This window comes from Crocodylus siamensis, chromosome 3, assembly GCF_052110815.1.
Source record: "Crocodylus siamensis isolate JL-2025a chromosome 3, ASM5211081v1, whole genome shotgun sequence".
Taxonomy (NCBI): domain Eukaryota; kingdom Metazoa; phylum Chordata; order Crocodylia; family Crocodylidae; genus Crocodylus; species Crocodylus siamensis.
Genome location: NC_143397.1, coordinates 78,555,100 through 78,578,630, shown reverse-complemented (window position 1 = coordinate 78,578,630; position 23,531 = coordinate 78,555,100).

Genomic DNA, 23,531 nt, shown 5'->3' with positions numbered 1-23,531 from the left:
GAGCTAGACTGTTCTCAGTGGTTGCAGATGAGAGAACAAGGAACAATGGTCTCAAGTTGCAGCAAGGAATGTTTAAGTTAGACATTAGGAAGAACTCTCTCATGAGGAGGGTAGTGAAGCACTGGAGCAGGTTACCTGGAGTGGTTGCAGAATCTAATTTAAGACCCAGCTAGACAAAGCCTTGTCTGGGATGATATAGTTGGGGATGGGCCTGCTTTGAGCAGGGGGTTGGACTAGATGATTTCCTGAGGTCCCTTTCAACCCCAATTTTCTATGATTCTAAGAGGTTCCCATAGGGTTCCTGAGTGAGCCCGAGCCTGCTTTAGCCAGTAGGTCCCTCCTTTACCCAACTGAACCACATCCCATTCTTTAAGCCCTAAGTGGGTTTCCCCTTGGCCCTGTTAGTGCCTCAGGGAACCAGTAACCTTAAGGGCTATTTGTGGCATCCTTTCACCCCTACGGCCATACCCATGCCTCACAGATGTCACTCAATTGCCAGTTACTCCCATTTATGGGCTTCAGCCTTCTTAGACTTAGTCTACGATTCCTATCTGTAGACTGGTGGACTAGGCTCCCTGGCTCTGGTCTGGCCATTCAGCCTCAGTTTCTGGATGGCCTCAGACTGCCTGTGACACTTTCTCTGGGTTCAGGCTTAGTCACACTCAGACTCAACCTGCCTGTGCCTTGCACCCGACTCCTGTAGTCTCCTTTCCCCCCCACTTACAGTTACATCAGGTCCTCCATTCAAATTACAACAAAAATTCAAGCAAACATTTTAAACTAAAAGTCCTTCCCTCTGGGTCATAAAAATGCCAAGCCACCTTCCCACTCTCTCAGCCTTGTGATTACCTGCCATGGCTTGCAGCTCTCACTCCCCACCAGCTGGCAAGATCTCCTTCCCCTGCTAAATTCAGTACTGCACTGCCCCTCTGCCTCAAGAGACCAGGCTTATATTCCCTGGCTCCTCCCCCAGCTGGCTATAGGTGTGTCCCATCAGCTGCCAGAGCAACTTACTGTCAGCACTTTTGCTACCTAACTAAGGCTCTTCCCTACTTTCCTACTGCAAGGCAGCTAGCCCCACAACAGGCACTTGCAGCCTATGGGTCTCTGGCTGCCTACTCCCATGAAGCTAGCTCAAACATGCAGTCTTCTCACACCTGGGGACATCCCTGCTGCAGCTTCTCCCTTCAAGTAACAGGAGCTGCTGACTCCCTGTTATAAAATGTAACCACCTTACACTTTTCCTAAGTGTGTGTCAGGTGAGGTTACATGTTACACTTACACCTAAGGGAACATAACACTTAAGGGAACATAAAATATGAGCATCCACATCTTAAAACTTTAATTCATCCTAAGTACCTTCTGAGCATCTCAAAATTATGCCACTTCAAGCAAGGGGTAACTATGGGTTGTGCAACCTAGCTCATGTTAAGGTAACTTTGGTCTGCTCCACGGAGATAAAATGAGCAATTTTCAGCCTTCCAACATCCCAGGGTATGCTGCTTCCAGCCTCCCCTCTCTTCCTAGAGCTGGGATAATGCCCAGATGTCCAAGACCTTACCTCGCCCTACTCCTGCTAGCCAGCCCTCTAGTGGCAAGTCAGAATTGTGGAGGCAAGAAACAGTATTAACACTTAATGTATGACTGCTTTTACACCACTTAATTTCCAAAGATTTAGTATGGTCCAAGTGCAAAATACAAGTTTACTATCAGTGAGCACACCTGAGGCAGAGAGCCCCAGAGTTCTTTAAGCCAGCTACATTATCTCATTTTGGGAGTTGGCACATATGGAGCAGGAGCAAGTTGGCAGACTATGCTTCATCGCAGTACTCCCGCACAAGACAGAGCTAGGGTATTTATAGACGTTTCTGGGAGGTGGTGCGGGGAGGGGGGAAGATGGCCCTCAGTTAGAGCAACTCCAACAGTTGCACTAATTAAAAGCTCCTGGAGTGTCACGTGTATCAGCATACCCATGCTGAAAAAGGTGGTGAGGCACTTTTCACTAAAGCTCATTCAAAGAGCTTTAATTTAAAGCACCCCACCACCATTTTTCAGTGTGGGGATGCTGATACACATGACACTGGAATCCGATGTATCATAGTTATTGCCACACTTCAGCAGATTCAATTAAGTCTCCTCTAACATGCTGTAATGACAATGCATTGTAACAGCCCCCCCCCATGTGTATAGGAGCCCAAAGTGTAGATTTGCCCTTAGTCCCACCCTATGGGTTTAGTGGCACTGTTAGGATTTTTCCCCAGTCCTAGTGTTCATCATGGAAGTATGGCTTCCCTCCATAAGAACACAGAAAGGAGGTTTACAGGGGTCTATCAATTTGTATATCTGTGCAAGAACATCTATATGCCCCAAAGCTATAGATGCAGAGATTATAAAACCTTGTATAGTTTTGGGATATACACACCCACCCACACAAACACATATAAACTCAATAGACAAATAGCAGCTTGAGAGCAGAGGAGAAAAAGCTTCATATTATATATATGTCCCAAAGCTATAACTGAGGTACATACATAGACATACATACATACACACACCCCCATATCAAAAGGGCCAAACAAAATCAATCTGGAGTTTGTGCAGTAAATGTGTAAAGTTACATAATCTCTGCAGCAGATCTGAATGCCTCTGAAATCAGTTATTCTAGGTCAGAACATGAGATGTACAATATGCAGAAAGTGTGGTGTTGCAGTATGGATTTTAACTCCACAGATGGAGCCACACATGTCAAGTCAAAAGAACAGTAGAATCACTACAGTAAAAGGAAAAGATGAATCTTGACAGTTAAATATGGGCCTGGTTGCTGGCTTGCCACATGGCAGTTATTTGTTCATATCTGTGAACCAAGTAGATACTTCAGAATCATTTTGCTACATTATTTGTAAGAGCTGTGGTCTTTGGAATCAATAATAATTAGGTTTTGGCTGATTGGTTTTGGACTAGTTATTGATATTTAGGAAAAAAAGTGCATTAAGATCACATAAACAGCAATTCTCTCTCTGGACCGTTATGCTTTGTTTTTAAGTAAACAAAACTGCCTATGAGAAAATCATTTCTGTCTTGGCTATCAAAGCAGTGAATGTTCTTAGTGTATCTTCAGTAAGTTTAATGGATAGAGAATTGTTAATTTAAATGACTTGTCAGTAGTGGATTGTCAGTTGCAAAAAAAGTGTATAGTTTGGAACTAAATGTGTCTTCTTTGTTATATTGTTTAATGTTCCTCATTGCTCTGGTGTTCTTCATTATACTGTTCTAATGCTTTAAAGTAAATAATAATAAGTGCCTTATGGAATAAAAACTTCACCTCCCTGTCTACTGTAAGAATGAATGCAAATTACACTAAATTAACTTTAGAAGGAAAAGTCATTTAAAAACAGGTATTTAAATTGCTGAATCACATAACTTCAAATACATGAATAAAATACATATCTGCTCCAACATTTCAACATGCAAAGACTGTTTTTTTAGCATTGGGAATAAACTTTTGACTCTTTCTATAGCAATATATGTGTGCAGGCACTGAGTGGTTTGCGCTCAAATGTGCATTACTTCATAAGGCTTGTTTTAGACACAAGTATATGAGTAGAAGATTTCAAAGATAAGAATCAAGGTTTTTTGTCTTTAGACAGTGCCTTTGGCTTTGCACATACCAAATCGGGCCTGGTGTCCTGCCGGAAAAGGAGATCTTTAAAGCACTCCGCCACTGGAAAAGACTCCCCAAGGACCTCCATAAAGTAGGGCTGAGCGAGGCTTTGGATCGCGCTTCGGATCCAAGGCCGCTCTGGACACTTCGGCGTCTGAAGCAGCATGCCCAGAGTGAAGCACTGGCACATTCAAGCTGTCCAAAGCGGTTTAGAGCTTCTGAAGCACTTTGGAAAAGCTTTGGATGCTTCAGACACTTTGGATGCTGAAAGTGAAAGTTAGAAGAAGGAGGGAGAATGGGGGAGGGAGGGAGAGTGGTGGGGGAGGGGGAGCAGGGGGAAGACTGATATGTGTAGGTAGCCAGGGAGAAGGATTTCTCTCTGGCTGCCTTTCCAATGACAGTGTATGGGGGGAGGGACCTAGAACCAGCATAAAAGTATCTGTTTGGAGGTGTGCTGTGCTTTTTGCAGGCTTGTTGCCTCTCAAAACTGCATGAGAAAGGTATCCTCAGACACACGCATCTCAGCTTGGTTGCTTTACCCAGTAGTTGGACTTGCCTGCTCCTTTTTGTTGTTAGAAAGGATTGGGTAAGATTTAGCTTAGTTTAGCTTAGCTTAGCTTAGCATCTCTTAGTACTATTCAATTCATTTCTTTCAATTTATATTTGCTCTTTTTTGTTGTTGCAAACTTTGAAAAAAGAAAACTGTGTTTTCCCTGCCAGTGTGATCCATCACTGTGCAGGGAGGCACACAGATTGGACACATACATGTGCGCATGCACACACTCACACACACACAATATAAAGAAGAAAAATCAGATATTCATAGAAGAAGAAGCCAAATAGACCGATAGCACACAATTTTTACATAGTCCTTAACACTGAAGCAAACAATCAAAGAAGAGTCCAGTGCACGCACACAACAGAGGGAATAAAACACACGAAACAAAAGGAGTGACACACACACAGAGAAAGATTAATATGAAGCATGCTGGAAAGGCAGGTGCCAGGTCTTCTGGCAGGGGAGGGAGAGGAAGTAGGGGGAGAGCTAGAGCTGCAAGTCCCCCTACCAAACACAGACACATTCTCTTCCCAAGCAGCCATGACATCAATGCTGCCAGTGGAAGCAAGGAGGTGGGAGCAGTGTCTGCACCTGATGTCCCTGCACTTGCACCACCTCTGCTCAGTCCAGAAGTAGGCACCAACAGTGGAATCACTGTCTCCTCCACCCCAATGTCATCTCTCAGCGTGAACCTCCCACTGCCAGAGAAGGAGCTGGAGCTGGAACTAGGGATGCTGAGCATGCTGGCTCAAGCAATACTGGGGTGCCAGGGGGAAACAGAGTTTGTGATCCACACCCCTCAAATTTCCCCTAGACCTAGATCTCCTCCAGAAAGCAGAACCTCGGAGGAGGCTGAGGTTGTGGAGGCAAATAGCTCAGCAGAGGCAGCTGTTGAGCCTCAGCCTGCTGAGGAGTGGGGTAAGGCAGGATTCTCATCCTCAGCCCAGAAGTGAGGGGAGTAGTGTAGTGTGGGAGCATTTTGAGCTGGCAGATGTTCCCAGGTTTGGCATCTGCCAGCATTGCTGAAGGCACATGAGCCATGGCAAGGATGTGAGACACTTTTCCACAGCAGCGATGCTGATGCATCTGAGGAGGCAGTACCCCCCTGCCTTTCTTCCTGCTCAGCCTGGCACCAGTGCAAATGTCCCCAAAGGGAAGTCCCCCACTCGCTCCAAACCCCCTTCCCCCAAAAGCAGATGCAAGCCACCCTGGACCAGTGAGGGAAAGGTGGACACAAAGGGGTGGGGGGTGTTCCCAAGGCGAACGACATCACCCAGAGCACTGGGGAGAAGCTTGCTCTGAATAGCCAGCCCTTCTCCCTAGTTGAGCAGCTAGGGTTCAGGTGGTTCGTAGCACTTCTGGCCCCATCTTACAGAGTGCCCTCATGCACCACCTTTAGCAGGATGGTGGTGCCCTCCCCATATGAGGTATGCAGGGTATACTTGATGGAGGAACTGCACAAGGCAGGGCCACAGGTAGCCTTGCACTTCACCTCTGGCATGTGGAGCAGCCAGGGTGGTGATGATGTCTCTCTCTCCCTCACAGGGCACCGGTGTGATTAGTCAGGCCATTGGTGGGCTCTGCTGCAAGCTGAGGTGTTGGATGAGTTCCACATGGCAAGGGAGATCATGGGGGCCATGCATTGCATGGTGCAGAGGTGGCTTGTTGGGCAGGCCAAGGTCAACCATGGGTTCATGGTCACCGACAATGGGGCTAATATGGTGAAGGCTGTCCGTGATGCCAACTTTGTTGGCATCTGCTGTGTGACACACAGGCTGCACCTAATAGTCAGGGATGCCTTGGAGGGGGACAGGGCTGTTGGTGATGGTGCCACCAACACTACTGCTACAAGCCAGCTGATTTCAAAATGCAGGAAGGTGGCGGGTTACTTCCACCGCAGCATCAAGGAAGGCAAGATGCTGTGGGAGAAACAGGTAAAGCTGAGCATCCCACAGCACAGAATCGTGCAGGATGTGGCGACTCAATGGAACTCCACATACCTCATGCTTGAAAGGCTGGTGGAGCAACAGAAGGCCATCCATGAGATGGCCTTGCTTGAGGAGACTGGGATCAGCAGTCCCCTGAACAGAGCTGAGTAGGGTACCATCTCCCAGATCTTGGTGGTCCTCAAGCCCTTCTTTGAGGCCACTGAGACAATTAATGCTGGCAATGCCTTCCTCAGCCAGGTGATCCCCCTACTGAGGGAACTGGAGAACCAAATGGAGAAGTTCCAGGGGATCAATGTTCCTTGCTGGGGCAGTCTGCTGTCACCAGAAATGCAGGCACTGGTGAGGTGGCTGAAGGAAGGGCATCAGGAGATGGCTGGATCCCTTGCGGTCCAGTACAGTCCACATTATTGCGGGTATGTGCGACCCGAGGGTGAAGGGGAGCATGTGCACCGGCAGAACCAAAACCCTTGATCACTGGATGCAGGTGCTAGTCAACAAAGTCAGGGAGACCAAAGTGCAGAGGTGAGGGGATGTGGAACAGGGGGATCCACTTTCCCATGCCAGCACTCCCAGCACCAGCGCCAGTGCCAGTACCAGTCACTGTCTTCCACACCAAGACCCCAGCCTCAGGCAGGTAGCACTAAGCCTTGAGTGGCTACCTATCTCACTGAGGATGAGGAGCCACTGGATTGAGACCCCTTGGCCTACCGGGCAATCCACAGCCACATGTGGCAGCATCTGGCCACGGTTGCCTGGCAACACCTGTCCTGTCCACCAACCAGTGTTTCAAGTGAGAGGGTGTTCAGCGTTGCTGGGGATGTTGTGACACCCCACCGCACCTGTTTGGATCCTGCTTTAGTGGATCAGCTGGTGTTCCTACAGGTGAACCTTACACTGCTGGGGTTCTCCAAGCTCCAACTGCAGATGGACTGAATGCCATCCTTCTCACTCTGCCTGCACCAATTTCCTTTTTTGAGTTTTTTAAAAACCGAGCAATGCCTCGCTCTCAACTGGAGGGGGCACTAACTGCATCAGCAGCCAACAGGGAAAGAACATGTCCCTGCTGAGCTCATTCCCCTGCCAGGACCAACTTGGAGGTATGGGACTGGGGCTATGAGGAAGGGGGAGGCTCTAGGTCCTGGGCATGACCACTAAAACTGCACCCTGCCAGGGTAGGGAGGCCTGGTGGGACTGCTGGCAGAGTAACAGCACCATAAATGCCAGGACCAATGATCCCCTGGTGGAAGGCGGGTAGGAGGCACCATAACTTCTAGCTAGTGCACACATGCACAAAGTCCTGGGTGGGGAACACCCAGACCTGTCACATCTTTGACAAGCCTGATGCTTGCTGGTTGCAGTGCAATTGTAAGGCTCCTGTTGAGCTCAGCTTAGCTGCATGGGATGCCAGATTTAGGGTTGAAAACCCCTTTGTCAGGCTGAGGAAGTACCTGCAGTTAGTCCTGGATGGAAGGAATAGTAAAGAAGCCAGAGGCCAGCCTGGCACACAATGCAGGCAAGAAAACTAGTCCGTGAAAATGGAAATGGAGGTGTCAGGGGCTGAGAGACAGGCTGGAATGTGGGGATAGAGAGGAAAGGGGAATGTAGCAGTGCAGGTAAAAGTGCAGAGGTGCCTGGGGTGTCAGATGTCTGACAGGTCAGCGTGTACCAGAATTCCACTGTGTATATTGAGTCCATGAGTTTCCTTGCATGCTTTCATTGCCCTGGGATCGCAGGGCAATGAAATCATGCAGCTGGGGCCTGGTGCAGAGCTGCAATCTACCCCCAACATGCCCCTGCCTGCAGAACTAGTGCCCATTGCAGGGATGTGCAGGCAGTGAAAAATGGATATGCCCTGGGCCCATGCTGTCACTGCCCCACAATCTTGGGCCCAGACCCAGCTCTGGCACTAGCCCCACTGGCCTACTCCATTCCCAGATGCTACTTTCCATCTGCCCATGCCCCCGTCCTATCCACCTGGCTGAGCACACCCTTCCCAAGAAGTTTCCAGGCCTGTCTCCATGGAGACCCCTTTTGCCTGCCTCATCCAGTGCCCCCAGCAGTGGGTGCAGGATGGACAGGCTATGGTGCCTGGGTAACGGGTCTAGGTCCAGCAGCAGTTGAGACTGGCAGTCAGCTGGAAGGAGTTGCTGCGAGGCCTGCTGGGAAGCAAGTATGGCACCTCAGCGCACTGCCCTGGCCACATTGTCCGCCAGGTGCTAAAGGAACCAGCTGAACATGCCATGGCCTCAGCTACCCCCTGTGTCTGGGCTGGGCAGGGCTGAGGGACCCACCATGGGCTGGATAAAATATGCTGATGGGCTGGATTTGGCCCATAAGCCATATTTTGCCCACCCCTGCTTTATATTTTCCTTTCACAGCTATTGCTGAGGATTTGCTTCAACACATTTTACGACTCCAGCTACACCCTAAAAGTGAAATGGCATTTGAAGAATGCAGTTTTGCAACTGCTGGAATTTATTTTGAAGATCTGTGTATTCAGAAATGCTTTACAGTCTCCCACAAACACATGCAAAATCAATACTTGACAGAGATTCACAACATTCTGAAAACTACTTAAATGCAATCTCAGAAATGACTCCTTCCAGGAATAGCTGTGCAAGGGGAAACATGTGGAAGCTTCCGATTAATATACATGCAAAATTATAGCTTTGGATGAATGAAATAAATAGTAAACTTTTGTTATTTTTCTTGCACCTTATGCAAAGAAACAAAAGTAATGTCTTCACTGCACGTGTATTGTTTTTAAACAGGGCTCTTCATTGTTACACCTTTCTATATAACTGGCTATTTGACTGTTAATGCAATTCACAGAAAATAAGGTGAGATATTTGACATATGCAGACCTTAAATAAAGCGATACCTTATAAAACTAGCAGGAATGTAGCCAAAAGATGATTTAATTCATTTAGATCCAGCTTGCATACCCTCTATGCAGCCCAGGGAAATGGAATATTTTTGGATACAGGCAGAAGTACAGCTCCCTGCTGTAACTGAGAATGCTATACAGGAAGTGTTCTGGGTTACAATGATCCCCTGAACCAAACAGAACTTCACTGTCGGTTCCAGGGGGTAGGGGAATCTAGCTGCAGGCTTCAGTTTTCCCTAGCAATGGCCTCTCTTTCCTGCAAGGCTGCTACATTTTCAGAATGGGAAGGGGGAAAGGAAGCAGAGGGGGGAAAGAGACCCCGCCCCCACCTCAGGGAGGGCTCCAATACAACCATCCCATCCTCCAGTAGATGTTGAAAAATCCTCAGACCAAACACCCTCCACTCCCTTCCCCCCCGTCCTATTCTGAAAACAGTGACAGGCTGGCAAGCAGACAGACAGAAGTTACAGAAGATGCTCTGTTTTGAAACATCTTCATCTAAACCCATGCAATGGGGGTTCAGATTTTCACCTGATCAGCCATTTTTAAGCCATCTGCAGCCATGCACTTGTGTTTGGTCATGGCTATAGACAGCTTTCTGTAACAAGATCAGGCAAAAATTGTCACTTCTGTCTGTGCCCCTTATTTATAACTGATTAAAATTACACTTTAAAAAATGTTTATATTACATCTTTTAAACTAGATGTCTTTGTTAAAACATATATAAGCTTTGAAACTTAGCATAAACATGGTGTTATATGCTCATAAGTGCCAAGAAAGTTCATATTGCAAAGATTAAGGCAGAACATTCCATAGAAAGGCTAGCATTAATTACTATATGCATTTGGATGAGTGTAGATGTCTACAGTGAAAGTTACTTCTACATCTGAATATTGCTACTGGCATACCAAAAAAAAGAAAAAAAAATTGGTGTAGGTATTTGCTATCCTGGATCCTTGTCACTGAGAAGATAGTAGATGAGTAAGTTTCAACCAAATGCATGTGTCTGGATTTCATTAACTTTGTTAAAATAATATGTCAGGAGGAAATAAGGCTCTGGAGTTAAGAGGAAAGGTTTAATTCCCTGATCACCTGTAGATAAAGGCACACAAATAATTTCCTTAACTTATTCAAGAAAAAAAAGAGGAATAATAGTGGATGCTGTAAGAAAACAGGGAACAAGTTAATCCTTTTATATTGTTCCTTGTTTTACCAGACCATACTTTAATTTAAAATCAATTCACAGTCTGCTGAAATAAGTAGTGTTCAGTTAAATGGGAACAATTAGACAAATGGTGCTTTAAACTGCAGATGTACCAAACTATCCGCTGGTAATGCTATTTAAAGATGCATTAGGATGGGAGACTAATATTTTTGAATAACATTTATTGAGTTAGTTAAATTTGTATATCGAAGATCATAACAAGGTAAATTGTCACAGCTGGGCACAAAGAGTTTTGCACACAACTCATTTTTGTTGCCATGATTTGTGAATATAAATTGCTGCTCAGCACATTTCAGAAAGCAAGATCTGAAATCATCTCCAGGCTTGTTTGTGACCCATTTTACCTCTAGCTGTGAAGCTCCCAACCAAGAAGCATGTGTGTATGATGCGTATGTGTGTATATATATATAGAGTATAAATAACCCCCTCCCCCTCGGGAGTTTCACAATTAGAGGTAAAAGAGGGTAGAAATATATACAAGTGTCTGATGCCTGTAATCTTATGCTGCAGGTATTTGCATCCCTAAGATTGCAGAGTGAGAGTATAAATCATTAAAATGTAAAGCAATACTAAATTAATGAAAATATTTTACTTGTTTAACATTTTCCAACCCATAACCACTTGTAATACTTAACTTCCTCACAGAGCTTAGAACACATTGCAAATAAACTGGGCTGTGTAACGAGGACTTAGAGCAGGAACAGAGCTGTTCTGTGGCCACTACTGAACCTGCAGTAATGCCCACATTTTCTGAGTCACTTGTTCCATTATCACAAATGCACACTACAGCTCAGGATGCTTCATGCACCTCTGATCCATGGATTGCAGGAATGTGGATACTGTACCAACTCCAGAAATTCTGTCTCTCTCAAGTTTATCCAAAGCATACCAATTTTGCTGCATTCGGGGGACTTCAGAATTCTAAATGACGATGCAAAAATTGATCACTATGTGACAAATCCTGCTAAAGTCTACTGTAGTGTAAATAATACTTTATATAAAATTAACAGACACACACAAAATAATGTAAAGTACTACTTAAAATTGACCCTCAATCTTAAGGGTAGAAAACAGCATGTTTTTAAAGATCATTTCACAGAACTATAAAGACTTGAGATAAGTATTAATATTTCTGTCAGATGTGAATTAGCTTGACAAAAGGTTTAAGATATTTTAATTCATTCCTAAGAAAGTAATTTAAAATGTTTAGAATTTACCAAGATAGGCTAGCAAAACAATAATACAAGAGCCAATCAGCACAGCAAAAAAGAAAATAATATAAGGGATTGGTATCTATGAAGACCCAAATATTGCCCTTTGTTACACACATGCAAATTGGTCAAATTCATGTCTGTCACTATTTTACTTTTTTAACATTTTTCAACCCATAACCACTTTAATATTTAACTTTCTCATGGAGCTCAGAACACACTGAAATATATCTACAACATCATAGTTTCATAGTAGTTAGGAGCTGGAAGAGACCTTACAGATAATCTGGTCCAGCCCCACTGCACTTGGGCAGGAAAGACTGCTGGGATCAGGTGGTCTCAGCAAGGTGAGTATCAAGAAACTTTTGAAGATTACCAGGGTGGATGATTGTATCACCTCTGGGGGGAACCTATTCCAAACCCACAGCACTCAACTTGTAAAGAATTTTTTCCTTATGTCTACCTTGCCTGCAGCAAACCGTAATCAACTTGTGCCCATTATTTCTTGTCCTCCCTTGGGGGGCCTTGGTGAACATATGCTCCCCCAGGCCTTGATATATTTATAGGCTGCCATCAAGTCCTCTCTTCACGTTCATTTTGTTGTCTATCGTGACACCCAGGTCTCATTCAAATGTGGTGCTAGCAAGTGTAGCACTGCCGAGCCTGTAAGTGTGTTGTGGATTATTTGCCTCCAGATGGAGCACTTTGCATTTCTCCATATTAAACAATGTCTGGTTCAGATTTGCCCACCTTGTGATCCTGTCCAGGTCAGTCTGTATTGCCAGCCTGTCTTTGAGTGTGACCACAATCCCCCATACATTGGTGTCATCAGTGAACTTTGCTAGTTCGCTTTTAATACCCGAATCCAAATTGTTGATGAACATGTTGAAAAGTACTGGTCCAAGTACTGAACCCTGAGGGACACCACTAGTCAGCCTCCACCATGACGACTCAGTTCCATCAGTCAATACTCTCTGGGTCCTACCAGGGAGCCAGTTACCTAGCCACTGATCTGTAAAGTAGTTGAGGCAACATTTTGCCAATTTTTTCATGAGGACTTCATGGGAAACCAGGTCAAAGGCCTTTTTGAAGTTCAGGTATATGTCATCAACCTCATTTCCCCCATCCAGGTGGCAAGTAACGTGATCATAGAAGGAAGTAAGGCTGGTCTGGCTTGACCTGCCCATAACAAAGCCATGTTGGCTATCCTTCAGAATACTGCCTTCTGCTAGCCTGTCTTTAATGGATTCTTTGAAAATTTTCTCCAGAATGTTACCAGGGATTGAGGTCAAACTGATTGGCCTGTAATTTTTTGGGTCCTCCTTTTTCCCTTTCTTAAAGATAGGCACCAGGTTGGCCTTCTTCCAATCTTATGAGACTTCTCCTGAGCACCACGACTCTTCAGATAACTTTGCCATCAGTAGCATGATGACATCAGCCAGTTATTTTAGCACTCTTGAGTGTAATTCATCTGGTCCTGCTGACTTGTAGATATTTAACCTTTGTAGGTGCTTCCCCACATAATCTATGCCAATTGTGTGTGGGGAGGTGGTCACCCTCACAATGATCATCCTGAATCCTGTCAAGTACCTTTGGACTGGTGGAATACTGACTTGAAGTATTCATTCAGGCATTCAGTTTTGTCCTAAGTGTCGGTTATCAGCCATCCCATTTCATTCATATGGACCCCATGTGTCCCTTATTTCTCTGGCTTCCAACATATCTAAAACCAGAACTTTTTGTTGTCCTAGATTCCAGTTGCCAATCTGTATTTGGTTTGTGCTTTTGCTGTCCTGATCTGCTCCCTACAAGTGCAGGCTGTTGCTGAGTACTCCTCTTTGATAGTTATTCCTTACAAAAGGGAATGGACTTCTTTTGAGCTTTTAGGATTGCTTCCTTCAGGAATGACCGCTTTTCTTCTAACCCCTTCCTCATCAGACCATGGTCCCACAGAGCCTCACCAATGAATCCCCTAACCTTGTAGAAGTCAGCTTTCCTAAAAATCAAAGATTTCTACTTTACTGGTCATTTTCTCTGACTTACTGTGGATGGGGAAAATGATCATCTCATGGCCACTGTCATCCAGTTTCCCTTTAGTCCGCAGATTGCTCACTAGATCATCCCCTTTGGCCGGAACCAAGTTTAACAATGTCTTGCCCTGGTAGGCCCATAGACTTCAAGTTAGGAAGCTTTGCGAGTGATCAGATCTAGCTGAATACTCATCCAACAAGATATCAGGGTAGTCCAAGTCACCCATGATGGCCATGCTCCGAGAACATGTAGCCTCTGCAAGTTCTCCAGAGAATTCTTTGTCGAGATATTCCTCTTGGTTTGGAGGTCTGTAATAAACTCCTATGGTCAAATCCCCTTCCTTATGCTTTTCCTTTATCTTGACCCAGAAGGTCTCAAGTTGCCCTTCTTTGTTTTGAATCTTTGCTTCTAGGGAGGTGTAATGCTCCTTCACGTAGAGAACAACTCCAACTTCCTTCTTCCCAACACAATCCCTCCTATACAGTGTTTATCTTCCCATGCCTGTTGTCCAGTCATAAGTGGAGTCCCATAAGGTCTCTGTGATCCCTATGAGATCATATTGGTTGTTGGTTAGTAGGAGGGCCAGTTCCTCCTGCTTGATTCCCATGCTTCTGGTGTTAGTGTATAGGCAACTACACCTGCCATTGGAGACCCTAGGCTTTCAGGTGAGCTGTGAAACAACTTGTTGGTTGGCTGGTGTTGGAGAAAGCTTCCTATTGTGCCCTGGGATGCTGGTTTCAATGTTGCCATTTTTCAGGTTTGTGCTAGTGGTTAATTGCCCATCCCCTGGTGATCTAAGTATAAAGCCCTATCCAGCCGGTCTGCCATTCTAGCTGAGAAAAGCTTCTTCCCCATTGGTGTGAGGAGGATGCTATCCCTCCCCAACAGGCCTCAGTCCTGGAGGTACGTGCCATGGTTGGAGAAGCTGAAGCCCTTGCGATAGTACCAATGCTGGAGTGTTCCATTCACTTGTTCTATGCATCTTTCCCTCCTGTACCCATGACCTGCAACCAGAAGGACTGAGGAGAAAGCTACCTGTGCCCCCAACCCCTTGAGCCCAGCTCCCAGAGCCCATCCCCCAGAGCCCTGTAGTGTCTCATGCCCCAGTCAGGATTGTTCCTGGCCATGTCATTTGCACCAACATGGATGAGGAGCATGGGGTAGTGGTAGGAGACCTGGACAAGTTTTGGGATCCTTTCAGCCACAACCCAGATACAAGCCCTTGGGAGGCAGCAGACCTCACAGGTTAGGGGGGCTGGGGCAGCAGATCACTCCTTCAGTCCCACACAGGAGGGAGTCACCCACCATGACCACCCTGCATCTCTTCTTTGTGGGGGCTGGCTGCCTTTCTTCTTCCAGAGCTGGTGCTTCCACCAATAACACTGCTGGCACTGTGAGAAGTGCATGCTGATTTTGCAGTTCCAGAGGAGGAGTAACATCAGTGCTACTAACACCAGCTATGGTCTGGTAGTAGGTCTAAAAATGGAATCATCACCTCATTGGAAAGAGGAACTTCCCAGCTTTTCATTGGGATATCTATCACTTGCTTCTCATTTTTTGAAGTTCCTCAGATAATAGCTTAAAAATGAGACATTAAACTGAACAATAGGGCTATCTAAGCCAGAGATTGGCAATATATGGTCCATGTGCTGGATTCAGCCTAAGTAGCTGGGAGAACTTTGCCTGCACTGCACCACAGCTAGGTGATGGAAGCAGCACAAGTGTATCTGTGTGGAATATATTTCCCATGATGCACGATGGCCAGGTAGCAGGGATTAGTAGTGGTGGCAGTGACTAGATGCACTGGCCTGCCTCAGAGCCAAGCCAAATTGATTTGGCTCATCACTGCAAAACCTTTCTGACCATTGATTTAATCCATTGTTAGAAATTTCTAGAAGTTTTAGGTTTTTTTATTCCTCTGTCCTGTCCAATAAAGATATGCTTACTAAGGGAGTCTCTCTTAATAGACAGAAAGACATGAAAAAATAGTATATTTTTACAATCTCATTCTATAATAGATGAAAGCTATAGAATAGTTGAGAGGTAAAGCAGGGCTGTCCAAGGGGGTAGGGGGTCCTCAAGGGATTAGAACGGGGCCTGCAAGTTTCTGCCCACGTGCCACGCTCAGGGCCTTCAGGTTTCCCCCTCCCTATTTCAGGTTTTGCTTTCTGCCCTTCCTTCTGGGGCTGGGAGAGCACTATTGAATAGGGATGGGTACCCTGTGTATGCACCCAAAAGTAGAAGCCAAGCTGCCTATATGATGGCAGAGGAAGGAGGCTGCCTGCACAGCATGTCAGGCTAGGAGGCAGAATTGAGGCTGTGAAGGTAGCACACAGGAGGAGGCAGACTACCTACATTGTGTGTATAGTGACAGGGCAGGGCTCAAATTCCTCATAAACACTCACTAAAATATTCTCCTCCCAGTCCCTTCCTAAAACTCTGCTTTGCCATGATGCCAACAAAAAACCTTGACAACACTTAAGTTGTTGGTATGTTAAAGCTACTAGATAACATGTTGACTTACACTGTTTCATTGTTTCCTTGTGTTCTTGTAGCTCTCTGTAGTCACCTGCTCTGTCTCTGTACAGTACCTAGTGCAAAAGAATACAGGTCTGTGAATAGTACTCATGCTATGGTAACAAAAAAATAGGAATAATAAAGTGGTAAATTATGGATCACCAAAGATTCCTCCATTTGGGTTGTGTAAGGATGCATTTTCCATAGTTCTCAAGTTCTCATGTTGTAAAACATCAGACCTTATATCTGAAGTCTTATTATCCACAGAATACCTAATTTAGGGGAATCCCAGTAGGTTTTAATATATGTTATTTATATTTTTTTCTCACTCACTGATGCATGATTGTTGGATTCTTGACAGTGAAGTAATTTGGTCTTACTGATGTAGGGATATGATACTAATTTGAGATGGAAAGAGAAAGGTTTGCTCTTTTAAAGAAGATTTTTGGTATTTCAAAACTAGATTTCATTCCAATTCAAAATGCGAATCATTGTGGGTTTTTCTGTTTTATTTTGTTTTGCATGCTCACTGCCTCCCTCCCCCCTGCCAAAAAAGAGGATGAATGGTAATGGAGCCTGGTTCTCAGACAACCTGCATGACAGGATGACCTGGAGTCATGGAGCTTAGTTACCTCAAGCTCCTGAACAGTCAGGTAGGTTAGCTGGCAAGAAAAAAAGAAAGTTTCCACAGGGATGCTGCCTTGTTTTCAGTTGACACTGAGCTGCCTCCACAATGTTTTATTTTGATGAGTCAACATTTTTTTATTTTTAAGAACCCCTTTTTCCATAATGCCAACAATAATAAATACCAAGTGGGCCTATTTCTAAAACAGAGTTTCTTCATTATGTGGAGAATACATAGCACAGAAAGAATATATGATGGTGGGATCTATTAAGCAAGAATTAGTGGCACTCGTTTGAAATGAAGCAAACCACCGAAAAGACAAAAAATCACTGATGGGCAGTATTCTTTATTACTCAAGAATTAAGCTGTATGTTTATTATGACTATGATTTACATGACACTTCCTAGTATTTTTAGGGTATTTGCACAAATATATTTATTTCATCCTGAACGTCTCATTTACGACCATGAGTCTTTCAAGATTTTTTTCTCATGTGCTTGGCTGTTTTTTTCCTGATGTTTTGTTGTCTAGATATCTAAATATAGGGGATAGTTAAACAAGGCTGAAATCAGCAATTATAGTCACAGAGGTAACCATCAGGTGGCAAAGATTTTTAGTTGCTGTGAATACTGTTTGAATCAAGTGACATAGAGTTCAAATGTTCTCTACCTTTTACCAGTCTCCTGGCTACTGACCCATTCAGATCAACCAGTATTTGTATGCTTAAAAAGAGTAAATGTTTCTAATAATATTTAGTGAGGTTTATCTGTATTAATTTTCTAATCTATGATTAAGTGACAGTATTTTATAAGTACATAATTTCAGTTGCTACCCTATAATTATGTAAACATGTTGTGTATTTATTTATTTCAATTCATAAGTGCAAAGCATTCATCCATTGCTCAGCATGTTTGCAATGCTTAAAACCTGCAAGAGAAAATACATGCATTGAGATAATAAATAACAAGCTACACTATAATAAAATAAACTGTGCAAATCATTAAAAAATGATTATGTTATTTGCCAGCTATTAAGTCAGCAAAAATGGTCTTCTTCCCTGTACCCTTCCATCCTCCCCACAACATTCACAAAAAACAGATGGGGCTTGCTCTGTGTGCAAGTGAAAATGGGTAATGCCTTCCAAACTCAAGTAGTCATAAAAAATTTCCATGCCAGAACCTCTTTTGTGTTGAAACTAATGTAATTGGAACTTGAATATGGCTGCATTCATGCAAGTAAAAAGGAAGGATAAGGGAAGGGCTAGTGGACCTGCAAATGCACATATCAATCCGCCAATTCCCTTGCCCTTCAGAAGGTAAAGTAGTCTTGAGGTCTCAAATACCATTTAAAAGTATCCACTGAGGCAAAACTGCTTAAAGCTTCTTTGCACTCAAGTATGTGGGAGTGCAAAGACATTCTCCTGCTCAAGTTCTGCTCTCTGCACGTGAAAGACTATCTGCAGAAAGCAGAACTTGGCCTTTAATTCACATTAACAAATAAGTCTTAATGTTATTATTTAAAATTTATGCAGTAAGGCAACTTACTTTGATATTATTTGGACAATGATAGCTTATAGTCCTTACACTATTTACCAATTAAATACTTGTTCAGTTAAAACCATTCTTTTTATTTTCTTCAAAGCTCACTCATTTGTACAACTACTATGCAGACTCATACCTCCTTTTCATCTTCAGATAGAACGTTCACTAGTATCCATGCCATATATAAAATTATTTATTTATTTTAATAACACCAATCTGATTCTGATACGCAGCCCCGCAGCATGGAGAGTTGTGTCTGGCTGGTAAGTCTGTTGGCGGGGAAGTGGTGGGGAGGGCAGATAGAGGCCCCCGTGATGAGGGAGGGAGTTGGGCTGGTGCTGTGGGAGGGGTAGGAGCTGCCCAGCCGGGGCAGGTCAGGGCATGAGGCAGAGTTGTGGCTTGTCTGGAGGACATGGGGAGGAGTGGTTCCCACCATTACACACACCCCAGGAAACATGATGAGTGTATGCCCCCCAGATCTGCACTCAGGGTAGGCTACTGCAGTGGGCTGCAGCAGCGCAGCACTGTTCCCGTCTGGGGCTGGGGCAGGGCCAGACTGTGCTCAGGGCACATGGTGGCAGTTCTGGGAAAAGAGCCTTAGTAAATTTTGGGGAGGCTACAGCCCCCCAACTCCCACTCCCATCAATACTGTTGCAGACCCCAAGCACAGCCTGGCCCAGCCCCTCCACTGGGAAGAGCCTGGCACAGTCCCAGCCCCCACCTCAACCCATGTGCAGATCAAGGGTTACACATCCCCTATACCCTCCACCTGAGGTGTGCAGTGCTGGGAGCCACCTCCTCCTCCCCACACCCCCAAAATAAGCTGCACCTATGTCCTGTGCCCTGCCCCAGCTGGGCACCACCTACACTTGCCACAGCCCCAGTCCCACTGCCTCCCTAACTGTGGGGGCCTTGATCTGCCCCCATCATGAACCTTCCCACTCCACTCACCCGTCCCCCATAACAGACTTACCAGCCGAATCCAGCTGCTGTTCATGGTGTTCAGCTGTGCTCCTGGATGCTTTCATGCTGTGCTGCAGCTGTGAACATGCACATGGCATTTATCAGCCACAGACAAAAGCCAATTGCCAATACTCTCAATTTTCCTCATGTCAGTGCCAATCTGATATGGGACAGATGTATTGGTACACTGTATATATACATACACTAATATAATAAAGGGCTTAATCTGTCTGTCTATCCATAACACTTTTGTTCAAGTACACATGCGCCACCAAGATAGGGTTACCATACATCTGGGTTTCCCTGGATGTGTCCCCATTCTTTTTAAGCCCTATGATTACCTTCCAGGTGGGTTATCTGGGCTTTCCCTTTGCTTCAGGAGTGGGAGTAGTGCACCCTCAGAGAGCACTGATTCCTCCCTTGAGAGCACCAGCTGTGAGTGGTGGCACCAGGAGAAGCACCATTGGCACTTCCTGGTGTGTCCCTGGCACTTCTGTTTCTGGGTTGCTGTGATCAGCTGCAGGGGGACCCTCCCACTGGTGGGGGTGATCGGACACGGGAACTGCCCCCATCCTGGTCACTGACTGGCCGCTGGGGGAGGCAAGCGACTCAGGAGACACCAGTTGCCCATGGAGCAGGGAGAGGGCAATCAGAGGCAGCAGGGAGCTTGCACAGACCTGACTGCAGCTGCAGAGGTGCACAGACCCATATGGTGCTCCCTGCTGGCTCTGATCACCTCCCACTCTCCCACCCCCAGAGCACAGCAAAATTCTGGAGATTTGGTCAGGACAGGGGGAGCAAGGGCTGCAGCTGCAACAGGGCAAGGGGGTAGGGAGGGTTGCCTGCTTTCCAGTGGGCAAAAGGGGTGGGGGGGCAACAGGGAACTCCATGGGTGGGTGGCAGTGCAGGTGCTGGTGCCTGTGCTCATAGGGGCTAAGAAGCTAGGAGCCACTGCCCAGAGGAGGTGGGGGAAGGAAGGGGAAGGGGCCATGGCCAGGCTGCCCACAGGGCACTGCATCCCTATCCCAGGACCGGGGTGCTAGAAGCCTCCCCTTCTCTTCTCTTCAGCCCATGCTGGGTTCAGACACACTCCACTGCTGCCAGCATGAATTGGAGTCACCGTGCTCTGCTGTAGGCAGGACAGGCACAACTTGGGCCCTCCAGTATGATTGGGGGTGCAAGGAGCTGTGGGTCAGAAGTGAGGAGCATTGGGGTGGGAGGATGTTTATAGTAGGCAGATTGTGTTTGTGTCTGTGTGTCCATGTGCAGAGTGAGTGCGTAGAGTGTGCACCCATCTATGTGTGTGTGTGTGTGTGTGTATGCTTGCATTCATGTATCTGTGTTCATGGCAGGAAGGAGAGTGTGTTTGTCTCTGTGGGCTGTGTGTCCATATGCAGAGTAAGTAGAGTGCACATCTGTCTGCATGTGTACATGTGTGTGTCTGTGTGTGCGTGCATGCATCTGTGTTCATAGCAGGAGGGTAAGTATGTTTGTTTCTGGGTCCATATGCAGAGTGAGTGAGTAGAGTGTGTGCACCTGTGTGTGTGCATATTTGGCCATAGCAGGATGTGGGGAGCAGGGAGAATAGGTGGGAATGTGCCTTCCCACCTCCAGCCCAGGACAGTTCTGCCAGCCTCCCCTGCCAGCACCAGGAGTGTCCATATCACCCCCTCCCCACAGCCCAGCTCCAGTGTGGGGAGGGGGCCTCCAAGTTTGTGTTTGCCTAGGGCCCTAGTACACATTAATCCACCCCTGGGCATGGGGTCAGACATGGAGCAGCAGGGGGGCTGTGGGCCCAGATGCGGAGCAGAAGGAGGGGCTGGTGTGGGGCCAGATACAGAGGGGTGGGGTGTGTTGGGGTGCGCAGGGCCAGGCGGCTTGGGGCCAGAGGCAGAGCAGCAGGGTTGCGGGGGTGTGCATGGCCAAACATGGAGCAGTGATGATGCCAGGCAGTGAGTGGTGGCAGTGGCCACCATTTGCAAGCTTCCCCCCAAACCTTACCCCGCGCATTCCTGGGAGGCAGTGGTGGTGCAGGGTGGTGGGTGGTGGTACTCCATCCCTGCCTGCCCCTCCCCCATCATATTTATTTATATATATACACACACCTATTTATTTATATATATATATACATATACACACACACGTCAAGCAAATAATCTTCCAGGAAAAAAAACACAACAGAATTCCAGTTCTCATAACCTTCAAGCTGTTTATACTTCTTGTAAAAGGGCATGCTTAGATGAGCATTCCCGGTCCAGCTTTTCCCCCTGGTTGGGTGGTCTGTAGTAGGCACCCAACATACACCGATACACATATATGACAGTGAGAGAGTGAGAGGGAGAGGGAGGGAAAGAAGGAAGGTGGGAAGGGATAAGATTGCTTTTCTCTGTTGATTATACTTCCAATCAAAAACGCTACATTTTAGCAGTGTTGCTTATGCACATCTCCATGAGTAAGAAATTGTTGGATCTTATTTATATAAAGTGATCAACATTTTATGACCTGTGCTGCAAATAATCTTCCAGGAAGACATCAGAATTCTCATAAGCCTTAAGCTGTTGAAACTTCTTGTATAACTTTCAATAATTTGAAACATAGCAATTTTAGATAATTATGTCAAACACATCCTCTATTTATTCCACTGAAGCTAAAGCATTTTAAAAAATTGAACATTTGTTAATTTCTTTAGTGTACCATATTGGAATTAATAAGTACTTAAAAAAATAAACATTTGACAATTTTAAGCAGATTGAATTTCATTACAAGGCTCTTGGTTAATTTAGATTCTTCTCACAGACTGCTGGAATAAGTAGTGTTTAATTAAATAGGAACAATTAGACAAATGGTGTTATAATCTAGAGAAGTGCCAAACTGCCAGACAGTAATCTGAGTACATTTCTCTAAACATGGAGGTACATGTATTCCTGCCTACAGGGTATACTTGTTTCCAGGTGAGTTCCATTATTGGTAAACAAAAGAGGAAGCCATTTACCATTACACAATGCACTAGGATGAATATTAGGTTAAGATATGATGACTCTGGTGTCTGGTCCCAGCTCTGGTGTGAGACCTGCAGGTGTAAGCCCGCTGTGCCTCCATGAGCCCAGGGACCCCCAGAAGAGCTCCCAGGACCCCCAATGAGCCCAGCCTGCCCACAGGTAAGTAGGGGCCCATGGAGGAAGGGACTTAGCCACCTTAGCCAGCAGGGAGCCAGCTGAGTCAGAGGCAGGGAGAGTCACACCCTCCCAGCTCCTACTTGGCCCAGTCCCCCAGGGAGCTGCGTGACCAGGCCGCACAAATAGGTGTGGTCCTGGGCCTGGCGTGCAAGCTAGTATGGGAGTTTGCACAGGAGGGCATGTGGGAGGGCCCAAGGCAGGGTAGACAGTCCCAGCCACAACTGGTCTACCAGTGGCATGACGTGGATGGGCACATGCCACACCCCAAGGGTCCCCTTGGGGTCTGCAGCCTGCCCCCTTCTGGCTCCTCAGAGGCCTCCACCCAGACGGACCCCATGGTTATGTGCTCCACACAGATGGAGCCTCTGGCTCTTGGCTGCGGGGCCTGCCTGTCACTTTTTCAGGCTCTCCTACTCCCAGGCCCTTCTTCCCTGAGGAGATGGAGGGTAGACCATGGTCTCCCTCCAGGACAAGGAAGGACTCAAGGACCTCCTTTACTGTCCAATCCAGGGGTTGGACCAAGGTGGTCAAGGGCCCCAAGGCCCACCGGACCAAGGCTCCTGGCCTACTGGAGCTTTGCAACAGGTATGAACCTCTTGCAGCCCCAGCAGAGCCTGCTGAGTTGACAGCTCCCACAGGCAACACAGGCTGTACTGTAGCTACTGCCCCCGCTCTCCCCAAGACAAAATGCAAAGAGTTTGTCATGGGAGACTCCATCCTGATGGGGACTGAGGGGGTAATCTGCCACCCCAACCCCTTAGCCCAGGAAGTTTGCTGTTTCCATATCTTAGATATGGGAGTCCATATCTTAGATATTGTGGAGAAGATCCCTAAGCTCCTCTGGCCCACTGACCACTACCCTATGCTCCTTATCCATGTGGGTACCAATGACATGGCTCAGAGTACTCCCAGCTGGATCATGATGCATTACAGGGATTTGAGAGCAGGACTAAAGGGTCTGGGGGTACAGGTGGTGTTTTCTTTGATCCTCCCAGTCTCAGGCTATGGGCTGAGGAGAGAGAGGAGGATACAAGGAGTAAACCAAAGACTGTGGCACTGGTGTCATTGGGAAGTCTTTGGCTTCCATAACCACAGTCTGCTCTTTGGTGAGACAGGCAGTGAGCTACTGGGAAGGGACAGCCCCCACCTCTCTCACCTGGGAAGGAGGCTCTTCTCAGCCGGACTG